Below are 15071 nucleotides of genomic sequence, written 5' to 3'. Positions count from 1 at the left end.
ACATTCTTCAAGAAGGAAATCTTAAAGGTGCAGGAGCCGCCTGTCCCCGTGTACTGAAAGATGAGCCGGGGGGAAGAAGACCAGCCTGGCTGAACAGAGAGATTTGGCTGGAACTCCGGGGAAAAAAAAGAGAGTTTATGATCTTTGGAAGAAGGGGCAGGAAACTCAAGAGGACTACAAGGATGTTGTGAGGTTATGCGGGGAGAAAATTAGAAGGGCCAAAACCCAGCTAGAACTTAATCTGGCTACTGTCTTAAAAGACAATAAAAAATGTTTCTACAATTACATTAGCAACAAAAGGAGGGCTAAGGAGAATCTTTGTCCTTTATTGGATGCAGGGGGAAACATAGAGACAAAGGACGAGGAAAAGGCTGAGGTATTGAATACTTTATTTGCTTCAGTCTTTAATAGCCAGACCAGTTCTGCTCTGGGTACCCAGCCCCCTGAACTGGAAGACAGGGATGGGAAGCAGAACGGAAGCCCCATAATCCAAGGGGAAATTGTTAGGGACCTGCTGCACCACTTAGACATGCACAAGTCTATGGGGCCAGATGGGATCCACCCAAAGGTTCTGAGGGAGCTGCCGGAGGTGCTCACCAAGCCACTGTCCATCATTTGTTAGCAGTCCTGGCTAACCTGGGAGGTGCCAGTTGACTGGAAGTTGGCGAATGTGACGCCCATCTACAAGAAGGGCCGGAGGGAGGATCTGGGGAACTACAGGCCTGTCAGTCTGACCTCAGTGCCAGGGAACGTTATGGAGCAGATTGTCTTGAGTGCCGTCACATGTCATGTCTGTGACAGCCAGATGTTCAGGCCCAGTCAGCAGGGGTTTGTGAAAGGCAGGTCCTGCTTGACTGACCTGATCTCTTCAAACTGCTGCAAATCGCAGCAGAACATTGATCTCACTAAAGGAAGTAAAGGGAATAAGGTCCATGAATTATAAATGTGGGTTCAAACCCAGTTAAGTATCTATTTGTAGGAGAGAACACATTACAAAACAAACAAACAAAAAGTTAATTAAAAATAAAAATAGAATAGGACTCTTGGGTGATCTTATCTCCCAAAACCTAATTTTCTTCATAACATAAGCCACATCACAAGATGGTGAGCAGTACACCTTCTGTTTGAAGCAATGCAGTCTACTTCTCTCTGATACCTGAATGCGACACCATTTTAGCAAACAGATCAGTTACAGAACTACGGCGAAACAAACAAAGCAACATGCAACATTTTATTTATCTTTAAATAAAATTAATTAGCTGGAAACTAAGAGATCAAATAGCATTTGACAGAAATAAGAGAATATGCTAGAATTTTCCTCCAAAAATGCGTAATGTGTTCTTCTAACTGCTGAGACCCACTCAGTGTCATGCTTCTGCATTGAGACTGCTTTCAGAAATCCCAGGAACAGGGCTCTCTCAGTCCTCTGGGAAACAATTCTGCATAATAAGTTTTTCCTGTTCAACTCAACACTTACCTGCCATCTCATTGATATTGTTGCAGTATCTTCAATAGCTGTTACTTGTCATCTTTCATATTCATACCCACTGGAAAAAATCACAAGATATCTAGTTTAAAGCTAAAAATCCACAGAGAACTTGAGCTAAATCCAGCTTGCTTTATGCAACCAATTCTGATGAAATTAAAAGGCAATTTAGGGAAGGGAAGCAAACTTATACCATTATGTAACACCAGTCATATCTTTGATTTTTTTTTTTTTTAGCATGATCTTTCGAAAATTAGATTAGAAAGATAATTCCAAATTAAAATTGAATCAACTAAGACTCTTGCTCTTGCAATTCAGGAGGGATGTGTGTGATACATGAGGCAATACTGGAGCTGCATGTTGTGGAATGTGTCTGGCTCATGGTCCTCAGTGGATTTAGTTGTCACAGCGTGACGTAGGGAGTTTGCAAACTCCATTCAGCAGGAAAAGGCTTGACCTGGATAATGATTCTGGAGCAGGAGGAAAAGGAACCAGCCACAGAGGATGACAAAACTGCCAGGAGGGCAGCAACAATCATTCAGAACATCACTTAGAGACAGCATTTCTAAGTTGATGCTGACAGGAATTTGGCGATGTAGGGGAATGAAGAGAGATCTAGAGGCTGAAGACAGGACTATAAAATGAGTTACTGGTATTTGTCTGCTGTCACAAACAGTGACGGTAATTTATAGGTGTACCTCAATTGTCAGAATTCCCCCAGGTTGCTTGTAAAAACTCAAGAGAGAGATGGCCTATTCCCATGCATTTCCTCTCTTGGAGTTTCCAATCCCTAGAGCAGAAGGTAGTGGAAGTAGTGTTCACAGTATCACAGTATGTTTGGGATTGGAAGGGACCTCAAAAGATCATCTAGTCCATTCCCCCTGCTGGAGCAGGAACGCCTAGGTGAGGTCACACAGGAACATGTCCAGGCGGGTTTTGAATGTCTCCAGAGAAGGAGACTCCACAACCTCCCTGGGCAGCCTGTTCCAGTGTTCTCTACATCACCTACAGATGGGCATATTAGTGAGAGCTGCTTGTGGTTTTATCTTTGAAAGGATCAGTCTTCAAACTGAGACTGCTGAAGGAATGGGTATGCATTTAATTCAGCCATTTCCACTATTAAAGCCATAAGCCCCATGGCTGGGTTAAACCAGACCGTGTGGAATGGCACTGGAAATGGCTACAGCCACTTTTACTGTGTGTCTGCAAATGTGCAGTAAGCTTCCTTTGACTGCGATTGTGGAAGATTAATTCCCATTACTTCAACATCTGAACAGAAAAAAATAAGGAGCCGTTTTTATGTGATGGCAAAATTAAGCTAAATTAACCTCATGAACAGTGAAGGCTTATAAAATAGTCTATCTTCAACAAATGCTAACAAACACAATATAATTACAATTTAATTCCAAGTCTGTACTTTTATAATGAACATTAATAGTACATTTATTTAATATGGAATTATTGGGAATGGCATGCTTTACAAAAGTAATAATGCTGAATTCCTGAACATTAGAGATCAGTTTTGTGGTTCCTATGATAAAATATTTGTAGCTGGCTAACATATAAAGGCATTTAGAATTGTCCCAGTTTCTTTAATGGAAAATAATTTCTTTCATTAAATACTTTAAAATTATTCTTACATAACTTACAGGGAACTTACCGGGCTTTTTGTAAGTTGGAATGTTAATAAGGCACACATATTGTCTAATCTTAAAACACATAGCAATCACCAGTTATTTTATAACTTTGGAGTATGTTATGTAATTCCCAATATGCATGTGGGATCAGACCCCCAGTTCTCTTCACATTTCCAGATAAGCTACCTGATTCTAAGTTTTGATTAAAGAGAGATCCAGACCTTTATTTATTATGTAAATGAACAGTAAGATAACTTTTTTGTTTAGGACTCAAGGATGGGCAATGGAAGATGTGGGTTCTAATTCCCAACCTGCCTTACTAAGCATGAGAAAGCTGTTAAAAACCAAGCATTTTGTTTATGTTTTGATGGCGTGTCTGCCAATTTATTAAGTTGTCCTTTCAGGTCCTATCATAGCCCTACATGGACATGTGAGCATAGACTCCCCTTTATTTCTCTGCTGAGCTTAATCCTGCAGGTAAGAGGGGTAAAGCAAGCTCTGCAGAACAACAGAGGAGCCTTTGATTCACTTTCCCCAATCCTTTGCTAAGATCATTGCACTAAAGAGACTTCACTTTCATCTGGTGCAAGAGCGGAGCAGTTTTCTTAGTTTGGGGAAACAGACAACTGCATGCCTCTGCTTTGTTCAGGGCAGATTACAAAGTGATGATCCAGTCCTCATAGTGGTTAGTTGGTTGTTTCCATCATTGAATAAACTAAGGCTTAACAAAATGTAAAAACTAGATTTAGTCTAATTATAAAACTTTAGTTATAGACAGATACCTTTAGGTTATGCAGCTAAAATGTTGCAAACCTTCTTTATAGAAAACTTAAACCAGTTTTGACCTATTTCATGTCAACATTCAGATGCTGATGTATGCTGAATTGCAATAGTCCAATTGTTTCTCTCTTATATTTTAGATGAGAGTGACCTGGTAATGTATTCCATTTTGAATCAGCAACTGAATAACATAAGTTCAGTGTTTGTCCACTGCTTTCTAGATGCCAATATGAATGTATATTTTATATAGTCTACAAATGACTGTCACCATTGGTCTGTCACAGAGAGGTATTATTCATATCCCAAGTCTTTTGAGGAATTAAATCCTCTGTTGAGATTCATAAACAATATGCTGTTAATTTCTCATATGGAAATGAAGACAGCTGGTAACACCCAACAGTGACATGGTGGGACTCAACACAGTGGGACTCAGCTTGGAAGTGGAGGCCTTCCCAGTGCCTATGACTTGCCTCTTCCAAAGATTGTCACCTTTACTGCAGAGACAGTTGAACTGCGTGCAGAAATGCTCCCAAATCACCACATTCTGTAACAGAAGTAGAATCAGTCCTGATTTTATAGTGGAACAGTTTAGAAATGGCTGGATGGATTATTCCATTTCCCTATGTGGGAAGCAAAGAACAATCATAAAAACAGGTGGCTGAAGGTCACCATCAGTTAAATCTGCCTATGTTTGTGAGTCAACACCTTCACATATTGGAGGGGCCAAATACCAAACTTCAAAGGAAAATACTAACATTTATCATGGCAACTGGCAATCTCTTGTCTGCAGCAAATCAATACAGGTAACCAAAAGTTTGGTTGTATGTTGAACTTTCCCTCCAAAATTTTAAAGGACCAGACAAATTACAAACCTGTCTGTATTGGATCTGTCTGAGATGGGGTTCATCTTCCCCACAGCAGCCCTCATAGTACTGTGCTTTGTATTTGTAGCTAGAAAGGTGTTGCTAACACACCAGTATTCTGGTTACTGCTGAACAGTGCTCCCACAGCATCAAGGCTGTCTCTCCATATCCCCCCTCACCCTCAAAGGCCAGTAGTCTGAAGGTGGGCAAGATCCTGGGAGACATAGCCAGGACAGCCACCCCAAACTGACCAAAGGGATATTCCATACCATAGGCATCTGCTCAGCAATAAAGGCTAAAAGGAGGAGGGCAGGAGGGGACGTATTTGTTATTACAATGTTTATCTTCCAGAGCAACTGCTAAGCGTACTGAAGCCCTACTTCCCAGGAGGTGGCTGAACATGGCCTGCTGTTTGGAAGTAGAGAACAAATCTTTTGTTTTTCCTTTGCCTCTGCGTGCGGTCTATGCTTTTGCTTCATCAAACTGCCTTTATCTCGACCCACAAGTTCTTTTCCATCTTATTTTCTCCCCCTCTGTCTTGCTGAGGAGGGAAATTGTAGAGCTGCTTGGTGGGCACCTGGCAGCCAGACGAGGTCAGCCCACTGCATTGTTGGGCAGATGTTATGGAAATGTTGTGATCAGCTTCATTTAAGTTGGATGCATTTTTATCCCTGTGAAGATCGTGACATGGCTGAGAAATAGAAGTGTATTCCTGTCCAAATTTTCTGTTTGTCCTCTGTGTCTGAAGGACTGAAGGACATTTGCCAAACTATTCAGTTGTTGGTCAGATGTTGAAAGAGCTACCACAATATGCTCTCCTAATACTTATGAATTATATGATTTCAAGTATCATCTTGCCAGCATTTGAAATAGTGCTAAAGTATCTATATTACTAGTATGATCCAGAAATTAACTACATTGTGAATCGAAACAGTTACTGTGAAGATCAGCTCCCTTAGAACACTGTGGCTCCTTACTGACGTTACTCAGAAGATGTTTGTGGCAATTGATCTCTGATTTCAAACTCTTCGAAAGAATCTAAGAATCTGGATCCAGATCTCCAGTACACTGGCAGATAGTCATCTGCACTGGTAATGTATTTGGGATGAAATCTTGGTTCCACTGAGGTCAACACAAGTTTGCAATTGCTACTTAAAAAGAAGACCATACAGCTGAATGAGGGAGGTGGTTCTGTGGGGATTTTTATTTAATTTTGCTCTAATCCAAATTATCCATCAAGGTATAACTGGTTCTGGGAAACAAACTCTTGTTCTGCTCTCTGGAATTTTGTAAACAAATCTGTTCAAATGATCATTTCATTTTTGCAATAATCAGAGACAAATAATAGCATACAGTTTTCCATATATATGCTTGTTCTGCTCTCTGGAATTTTGTTGCATGAATGAAAAACAAAGAAAATGGGCTCTATATCCTGGAACCTTCAGAAAGGGAACTGAGGCCAATGGAAGTGTCCGCTTCTTTCAGGAGATTTTGGTGTGGTTATGAGTCTTGGAGATCGGTTTGAGTTCACATCCTACCTAAGAGAAAGCAATTATAAAATTAAGCCACACGAGGTCATGTCGATGTTGCTAGGCACTAGACAGCCACGCTTCTTGGTGCTGGGCCATTGTGCAGAGCCTGCCTTGGGAGATATCCCAGGAATACCCGCTGAGTATGACAGGAGCACTCAGCCAAGAAAAGCAGGAAAAAGTGTTCTTCTGAAGTGGGGGAAGGGATGCTGTTTGTTTTCTGGTTTTAATCTGTACAAGTCCAAGAAAGAGAACCAAAAAATTAAAGAGTGGGAGGACTGAACTGGAGAGGAGGGGAGTAAAAGTATCTTTTTACGTCAAGAATGTCCAGAGCAGACCACTGTTTAAACCTTGGAACTTCATTATTCTTGGTCCAGCTGGCAGTCTGTTAGAAGAGTCCTCCTGACACTTGGGTATCCAGACAAGTTTGGAGAAATGCAGGTTTTCCCATTTCCACTCTTGCAAGAGTAACAATTTCCTTGCCAGAAGCACTGACTAGGGGAAAGCTACATATCTGCAATTAGAGTCAGGACAGAGGGAGCTGGGTTGCTGCTTCAGGAGCCCAGAGAGGACTTCTAGCATGCAGCCAAGAAGAGTCTGTCAATGTTGGCACTGTAGACAGTTAACTGACTGCATTGTATCTGTGTTCACAAAGATTCCCTCAAAGTACCAGATTAGTCAAAGCCTCTGCTGTAATACACAAGTTAGATTTCCAAAGGTTAACTGCTCTCAGCCAGAAGAAACTGGTTTCTGTCTCATCATTTCCTGCAGAGCTCTCAGAAGCAGGACATAAACATGTCACTGGAGCCACAGGAAGGAGGTGGTTTGTCTTGCCTGGCAGCCCCAAAAACCTACGTCCTCCCTGACACTTTTTGCCTGATTATTTGAAAACTTGTCACTGAAAGGTGCTTGCAGACAATGGACATTTCTCTTACTGCTTCAGTAAAAATGTCCATCCTGGCAAAGCGCAGTGAGACAAACTGTGATGCTGGCTGAAGAAAAGAATATCAGCCATGGGCTTTTTCCAATGGCCAGTTCAAAGGGGAGCAGAGATTATACCTCTCAGGGTGAAAGCTTTACCTCTTCCCTGCCATAGCTGATCAAGGCTAAAGTGTGCCTTGATATTGTAGTGAGACCAGGAAATCCTTCTATTTTCTGCATTCTTCTCAGTGCCTTCTAGTAATGAAAAAGACAGCCAAGGGATCCATCAAATGGCACATGAAGAACAAAAGAGGAACATGGAACAGGAAAAGGCACTTTTCTGGAGAAAAACTGAAGATTGTGGGATATAAACTGAGCTTCATTTTGCTAATTGTTTTTAATTCAGCAAGGTAAACCATAAGCCTATAAATTCTAATAATAATATTATCTGTTGTAATATATAACAGTCTTTATGAACTGTTACTTCTCTCTTACCACTTTGCCTTTCAAGTAATTTTGAATTTTAAAGTCTTTTGGCCAAGTGAGGGCATATCTGCATGCACCACCTAACCTCTTTAAATGTGTATGTATATCTATTTTAAGAATTGTATATAGAGGAAAAATAACCAAAATAATAGAAATAGATAGTCCTGGAACTTTAACACAATACTTTTGGTTTCCTTGAAAATTATTTGCAGATTTGCTGAAGAAAAACATGAGTTCATGAAGGCTAGAGATTCCTACAAGAGGTAATAGGAAAAAGATTCTAACTTGATGCATTTCCCATTTTCTTAAACTTCCAACCAGCTTTTTCCAAAGATAAACAGTAACACCTAAACACTGGCCTACACATGCAGATTTCATTTAGAGTTTTCAAAGGTCAGTTCTGAGCAAGTATGTGCTTTGGAAATCAAATTAGGGGCACAGATACTCTTCTTAGGCAGCAAAGAAATGAAGACGGACATTAACGCCTCTAGCTGGACATTCCACAAACTTATAGACATGTCCACACTTAAATAAGTTTAATATTAAGTATTGTGATACTCTGGGATCCTATATATTTTATGAGTTCTTAGATACATTTAGTTAATTCTTGTTATCAATAAAAGGTATCTTTAACCAGATATATCATTTCCTAACTACTAGCTAGGTCTTCTGGTTTAGGCACTGTTATACATAGTTTATGTTATTATTTGCATATATTTTTCTGGATAGCTTTTATTGCACATGGAGCCCGTGTTGCTGTTTCTGTAGAAGTGCAAACAACACACTGTGTTCCCCTACAGACTGATGAGTTCCTGTGTCTCTCCCCTGAGACTGTCTTCTACTACACGTTCTCTAACCTGTGTTATGTCTGGCATGTCTCTTTCTCCTGGCCTATCTGCTCCCAGTGCCCACTCTTCAAGTTTTCGACCCCTCCTAGCCCCTCTTGTTTTGGAGTCTCCGTGTTCTCATTTAGAAACTGAACCCTGGCTGTTTGGAATCCAGACAGTCCCACTTGCCCAACCACACCCCAGCTGTCAGCACAGGCGCAGGCAGCCTCTTTGCATGGCAGCGTACCAGACTGGGCACAAACGACACAGAACTGCTTGGCTCAGGGATTGCTCCTTGGAGGACATGACATAATCCATGGAGGTGTAGCCTCTTCGCGTCCACTTGGCTCCCAAATTCCCCAGAGTATCCTTGTTTCCCGTTCTCGCCTTGATGTGATTAGTGGTAACTGTTTCCTTGCCCAGTGAGTCCTACTACTCTACAAAATGAATGTCAGGTACACAATAGTATAGGAAAAAAAGCCCAATCTGTCACCAAATCCAGGAAGAGTAAGGTTTTGTTAAAAGAGGTAACTTAACAAGTCAGGCAGAAATTTGTCCCCACAAGTTCACAGACGGTGCCATCAAACAGGCTCAACTTTCTAATTCTGTAATTCCTTCAATATTTAGTCAAGTGCAGCTGTATTACAGACTATTATACCTATTTCTAGGTTATCTGTGTAGCCACATTCTTCATAGCTGGCAGTGAGGCAAGAAAGTAATTGTAATTTGGAAGTTGGAAAACTGGCATACACTTTTATGTCAGCTTCTCTTTTTAGCTAAATGCTGTTTCAAAAATCTTCCGTGTTAGACATGAATGAAAATAACTTAGAGATTGGAGGAACTTTTCAGACAGGAGTTGACAGAAAAAGAAATCCTCCTCTACCTCTACACAGTGCAAGCAACATTTAAATATTCCAGGCATTTTCACAATGGTTTGAGCTGGAGGAAATCTAGACTGAACACAGACTATAATCTTTCTAATGGCATTTTAAATTCGTTGAGCACATTGGCAGCTAGCCAGTTGTCTGACAACGTTACAGGAAAGGGGTTAGGTCAGAATGACCTAGACACATGCAGGAAAACCATTACCTTCTCAAGGCATTTTGGTTGGGGTAATAATTTTGAAACCTACAACAAGGAATGGATCATGTCATAGCAATTAACTTAGGAGGGAACACCGGGGCTAATGAGTGCTACAAATGTGCAGAAGTCTCCCCTATTTAAATGGAAAAGTTCGACAGTGCGTATCTGGAAACAGAGTTACCTTCTGGCTCAGGACAACACTGTCAGGCAGTGCCACCTCAGGGTACCAGTGTGGGTTTTTGGGCTCAGTGGGAAGCGCTGGCTTCCAAAGTGCAGTATCACTTTTGGACTGGCAAAGAGCAGCAACGAGGGATGGGCACAGTTACTACCAGACTGTGCTGAATAGAACGGAAGAATCTAAGGCTATGCCATGGCCTGAAAACTGCAGTTTGGTACGGTTCCACCCCAGCTATTTGGAGAACAAAAGCACTCTGATCAACCATGTGATCCATTTACTTTTCTCTCTTATGTCTGTGACTCTAAATGTTTGAGAGAAGTCCCAAGAACTCCAGAACAAAACACCGAATGTGTCATGGTAAGCCAAAATATTTTTCTCGTCCTCCTGATTCCTAGGCTGTGAGCTAAATCATGATGTTTGCTTTCCTTTGCCATCCACTTCTAACACATAAACAAAGCAAGTCTGAAGTAGCTGTAATCGCCATGCTGACTGACAGTAATTGGTATTTGCTTTGGTCACCTTTAAAGTCATGTTGATTAAAACTCATCTTCCTACTCGTATATTGAAAGAAACAGTATCTGGAGACAAGACCATGTTGTCAAGCATCAGGGGAAAACTGTAATAAATCCTCAGGCACAAACGTCTGCCTCCCTCAGAGCTGCCAACAGCAGCCTCCATGCCCCAGAAGAGCATTTTGTCATATTCTCTAGCCTCTTGTCTTCTCAATGAGCATCAACAATTTTACTGGTAGGACAAGGAAAGCCGATTGTGCTGGGTAGCAAACCAGCACACATTGTCAGTGGGGCATTCGTGTGATAGCCAAAGATACTTGCTATTTTTTCTGAAATTTTCTTTCTCCAGTACTTCACTGGAGCACTTTCCTGAACATGCAGAACACCCCCAGAGACCTGTAGAATGGGAAATAGAAATAGGAGGAAGAACTAGGGAATACAGCATGTAATTCTTCTGGTGTGGGCATTAGTCAGGACACTGGAATCAGTACAGAATGCCTAAAAATTCTTCAATTATGGCGTGGTTTAACATTTTCTTAAAGTGCCTCCAGGAACTTGTTGCTGCCCATTTTAGGTTGGTTCATTATGGAATCAGCAGAAAGTACCTTTCTGAAGCATTAGCACACTGCCTGCTGTGCTGGTTCAGCTGGGTGTTGGCCATTCAGTCACTCATTAACTACTGATGTTTGATGAAATAGGAGTCAGAGGCTTCAGAACAATAGAAAGTCTTTGTCTTGTAACCTCTGTCTGCTCAGCAAAAACCTCTGTAAAGCTTCAAGGTTATTTTAAATCTAGCAAAATAGTTTGCAGAGGATGCCTTGCAGTTTCATAAGATATTACATGTTTTCACTTACAAAAACTTGAAATGGTTGCCAGGAAAACTAAAATAGATAAATTCAAAATCAGATTAAATAGATACCAGTGAATTTTCCGGGACTCTTCTATCCTTCATTTTCTAACTTGTTAATACAAATACTTCTGCAAGAAGGAGGTCAGTACCAAGAAGAAAGTTATAGTATTTGTGTCTTGCTCAGCTTTAATGAATGTTATGTTATTTCATCAGTGTTATTTACAAATCACTGGTAAAACTAAAGATGTACTTGCTCCAACACCCTCCTTAAGATGTTGCCAAACTCACGTTAAGTATGTACAAAGATTTTGTAACTGAAAATACATATGTATCAATTAATGTATTTTATCATTTGGCAGCATTGTCACAAGATGCTATTTTTAGTGCCACTATTGTCTGCTTTAATTATTTCACTTTTTGTTATTCTGGCAAATGTGGAACTTGTCAGAAAATATTCGCGTTCTGATGTAAGTGAGAACCACACAAATTGTAGGTTCCAAATGACTACAAGAAATACAAGATTAACCCACAAATTAACCCAGATTTACCAGCATGAATGTTAGCTTTTTCACTCCTCTACAATACAGGACCATACAAAGAAAATATACTTATTATGTTGGTGTAAGACATTTTGACAGTTTGGTAGACATTGCATTCCTACTTTCTTTTCCGTCTTGGATGATATTGCTGTCTTCCATACCATTTAGTAGTTGCATAATTGTTCCCTTTCAAGCATACAAACAATGAGGTCAACTTGAGTCATGTCAAATAACTGGAGCAAATACCACATATGAAACCATTTAAGATAACAAGTCATGTGATCACATATATTACCTCTCGCCTGGATTTTCTGGATCATACTAGGAGTGTGTTAGAATACACAAAATCAGCAGAGCTTACCAGCTGACTGTTTAGCCTATGATAAACAACTGATGAGCAGTTTATTGCAAAGTATTTAACACAGATGAACTAGAATTGAAAGTCACCTTCCTCTTACTCATTATGATTCTTCTTTTAACTGACCTTTTCGAGGCAAAAATCTATGTTTTCCTGCATTAAAAAATATATATATGAGAGGGATGAAGGTTTAATTTTGTTTTAGTAACATTCAGCTATGTTACATTTTAAAGCTGCTTAATTATCAGATGTAACATCTGGGATACAGTATCCATCAGACTGTGTTTTATCCAAACTGGGCAAAGCTACAAGAAAGTGTTATTGGTATTTATTAACTGGAACATACAGAGAAAGGTCAACACTTTCCCTATTCATCCTTCATCAGCAGAGGAGCTGATGAAAAAGCAGGGTAAAAGTAAAACTCTTTAATCAACAAAAACTTGTGACTTCAAAAATATGCAAGGCACATGAAAGCAAAGAATAAGCTTCTTACCCATGCATTTTTTCTTCTATTGAATATTGTTCACTTCAATTATTCTCGTAGAGCACATCACAGACCTCTGCTATTTGTGACTGAAGTTGAAATAAGTGGTTTCTGTCTTGCTACAGTGGTTGACATGAAAAAAAGCATTAAAACACTGTTTCCAAACAAGCAGCAATTAAGGGTAAGTACAACATGGTTAAAAAAGTTCCCATTAATATGTTTTATTCCACTCTGCAGCACCCTTGAAGTAGTTAAATTGGTCATTTTTTTCTATAACCATCCCAACTATTTGTGATAGTAGTTCCAATTACTGGCCCTTCGATACATGTTGTTCTACCTCAAGTCCAGAGATTTTGTGAGTCTTTCTCTTTTGTTATTTCCACTGCGAAGCCTTACAGAGATGAGTAAACTCTCTTCTAACCTTACAATCCTAGAGAGTTTCAAGCTGGTCCTGGAGGGTGTGTGGATACATAGGTTGAACAATCCTGTTGGTATTATATCTCTTACTGTATAGACGTGTTTCTATACCTATATGTTCGCATTAGACAGTTTTCCAGACATCTACTACAGCACTGGCACCATTCACATTCCCAGTACAGCACAATAGGGTAGCTTTTCTTGCATGGACGAGAGTCTCAACACAGAAGCTTTATTTATAAGAACATAAAAAATATCAGGGTTAGTGCAGTAGTCTGTCTAGGCCAATGTGCTGCCACTGCTGTCTCCTGCAGTGAACAAATATACTGTGTGGAGACATCTGATGAACCTGGCCACCTCCTGTGGTCTGTTCTCCTCATACTCTCCCAGCATCATCAGATCAAGTATTTTAAAGAGCACACCTCTGCCTGTTAGCTATAGTATTTGATACTGTTATCTGAGATATCTTCTCACTTGTTTTTGCATTTGCTGATGCCACCTACCTCCACAACCTGTTGGGACAAGAAATTCCTCGAATTCACTAACTGCTGTGTAAAAGAACTGTTTTATCAGTTTTAAACCACTTCCTGCTATTTTCAGTGAGTGCCCCCCTCTGGCCCCGGTTGTAATATTGCAGGAATTGATAAATGACACTTCTGTGTTCACCTTAGCCACCACCTTGTTGTCATTGAGACCGACAAACGACATAGACCAAGTTCTTCCAGGATGAAAGTAGTAGATGCCATTTATTGCCACAAGTGCATTTTTATACAGTTCTACCAATTCATGTGTCTCTTCACTATTGGTTACAAGCTACAGCAGTGACATCTCATTGGCTATTTTTGCTATCATCAATGTTACTCTTTTACTCCCTTCTCTGTCACGGGTACATCCTTAACATCTCCGGATACTCCTTTACTCCCATCTTTCTCACGGATAGGCCTTAATATCTTCAAGGCTAATTTCTGTTCCCATGCCCTCTGTCAGGGAATCCATGGGCCCACTGTAGTCCCCCACACCACCTTTATGATTTTATAAACCTAAACCACTCCTCAGCTTTCACCTTTCCAAATGGAAGAGTTTCAGCCTTTTTAGTCTCTTCTCAGAAAGCAGCCACTCCACCCCCCCAACCCTTTTCATTGCTCTTCTCTCTGTCCTCTGTAGATCCACTGTCATTCTTGTGAGGTAGGGACCAGAACTGTGTGCTGAACACAAGGTGGAGGTGCACCCAGGTTTTGTACAGTGCTGGACTGACCCCTCTGTCATGTTCTCAGTAACCTTCCTGATGATGCCCAACATACCGACCTCTGGCTGCTGCTGGACACTGAGCTGGAACATCGCTTTTGCCCCCTCAGCATCTCTGATTTGGCCTACAGCATGTATTGTCTTTCTAAAAGGACTGGGCTTTTCCAGTCCCTTTGTCCATTATAGATCTTTTTGTTGGTCTGTTTTATTTTTTTCCAGTCACATTTACTTTGAGTACATAAGAGCTGCCAGAGTTAAAATCTGTACTAATTCAGTAACTGGTGGCTTCAAACTGTTGTGTTTTTAACCAGAGAGCAGAACAGAATGCTACCTGGAAACCAAAACTGGATCAGAAACAGAATTCAAAATATCATTTTGAAACCCTTTTCAAACAGAAATATTACGCTAAGTATATATACTTACATAATTATTTCAGAGTAAATATGACTGTGATTTCAATCCAGTAGAAAAATGTCATTACAGAAAACACTCCCTCCTGTTGTTCATAACAGTTAGAGGATCAACTTCGGTTCTGTGATCATAGAAGCTGACAACTCACACCTACTACTGAGCCGGTGCATTGTTTATGCCTTATTTAGATAGATGGGAGAAACAGGTCAGGCTGATTCATCACACTGTTCTGTTTCCTGCCTTTAAAAAGCTCTGTGTCTAGAAATGAAGAGCATGCGTACATCTCTCCAGTCAGGAGTTCTTCTGAAAAGGCAGTACTGGTCTTTCTAAATTCAGTAAAGAATACTCATCAGTAAATAGGTAATTCCTGTAGCACACAAGAGCCAGTGTTCATCTTTGATCTCTTCATGTCACACCCTGGAAACATTATTTCTCAAAACAGTGCTGCTATGTTCACTGTTCTCT

Source organism: Streptopelia decaocto (genome assembly GCF_964273445.1).
Source record: "Streptopelia decaocto genome assembly, chromosome: 7".
Lineage (NCBI taxonomy): Eukaryota > Metazoa > Chordata > Aves > Columbiformes > Columbidae > Streptopelia > Streptopelia decaocto.
This window is presented reverse-complemented; position numbering follows the sequence as displayed.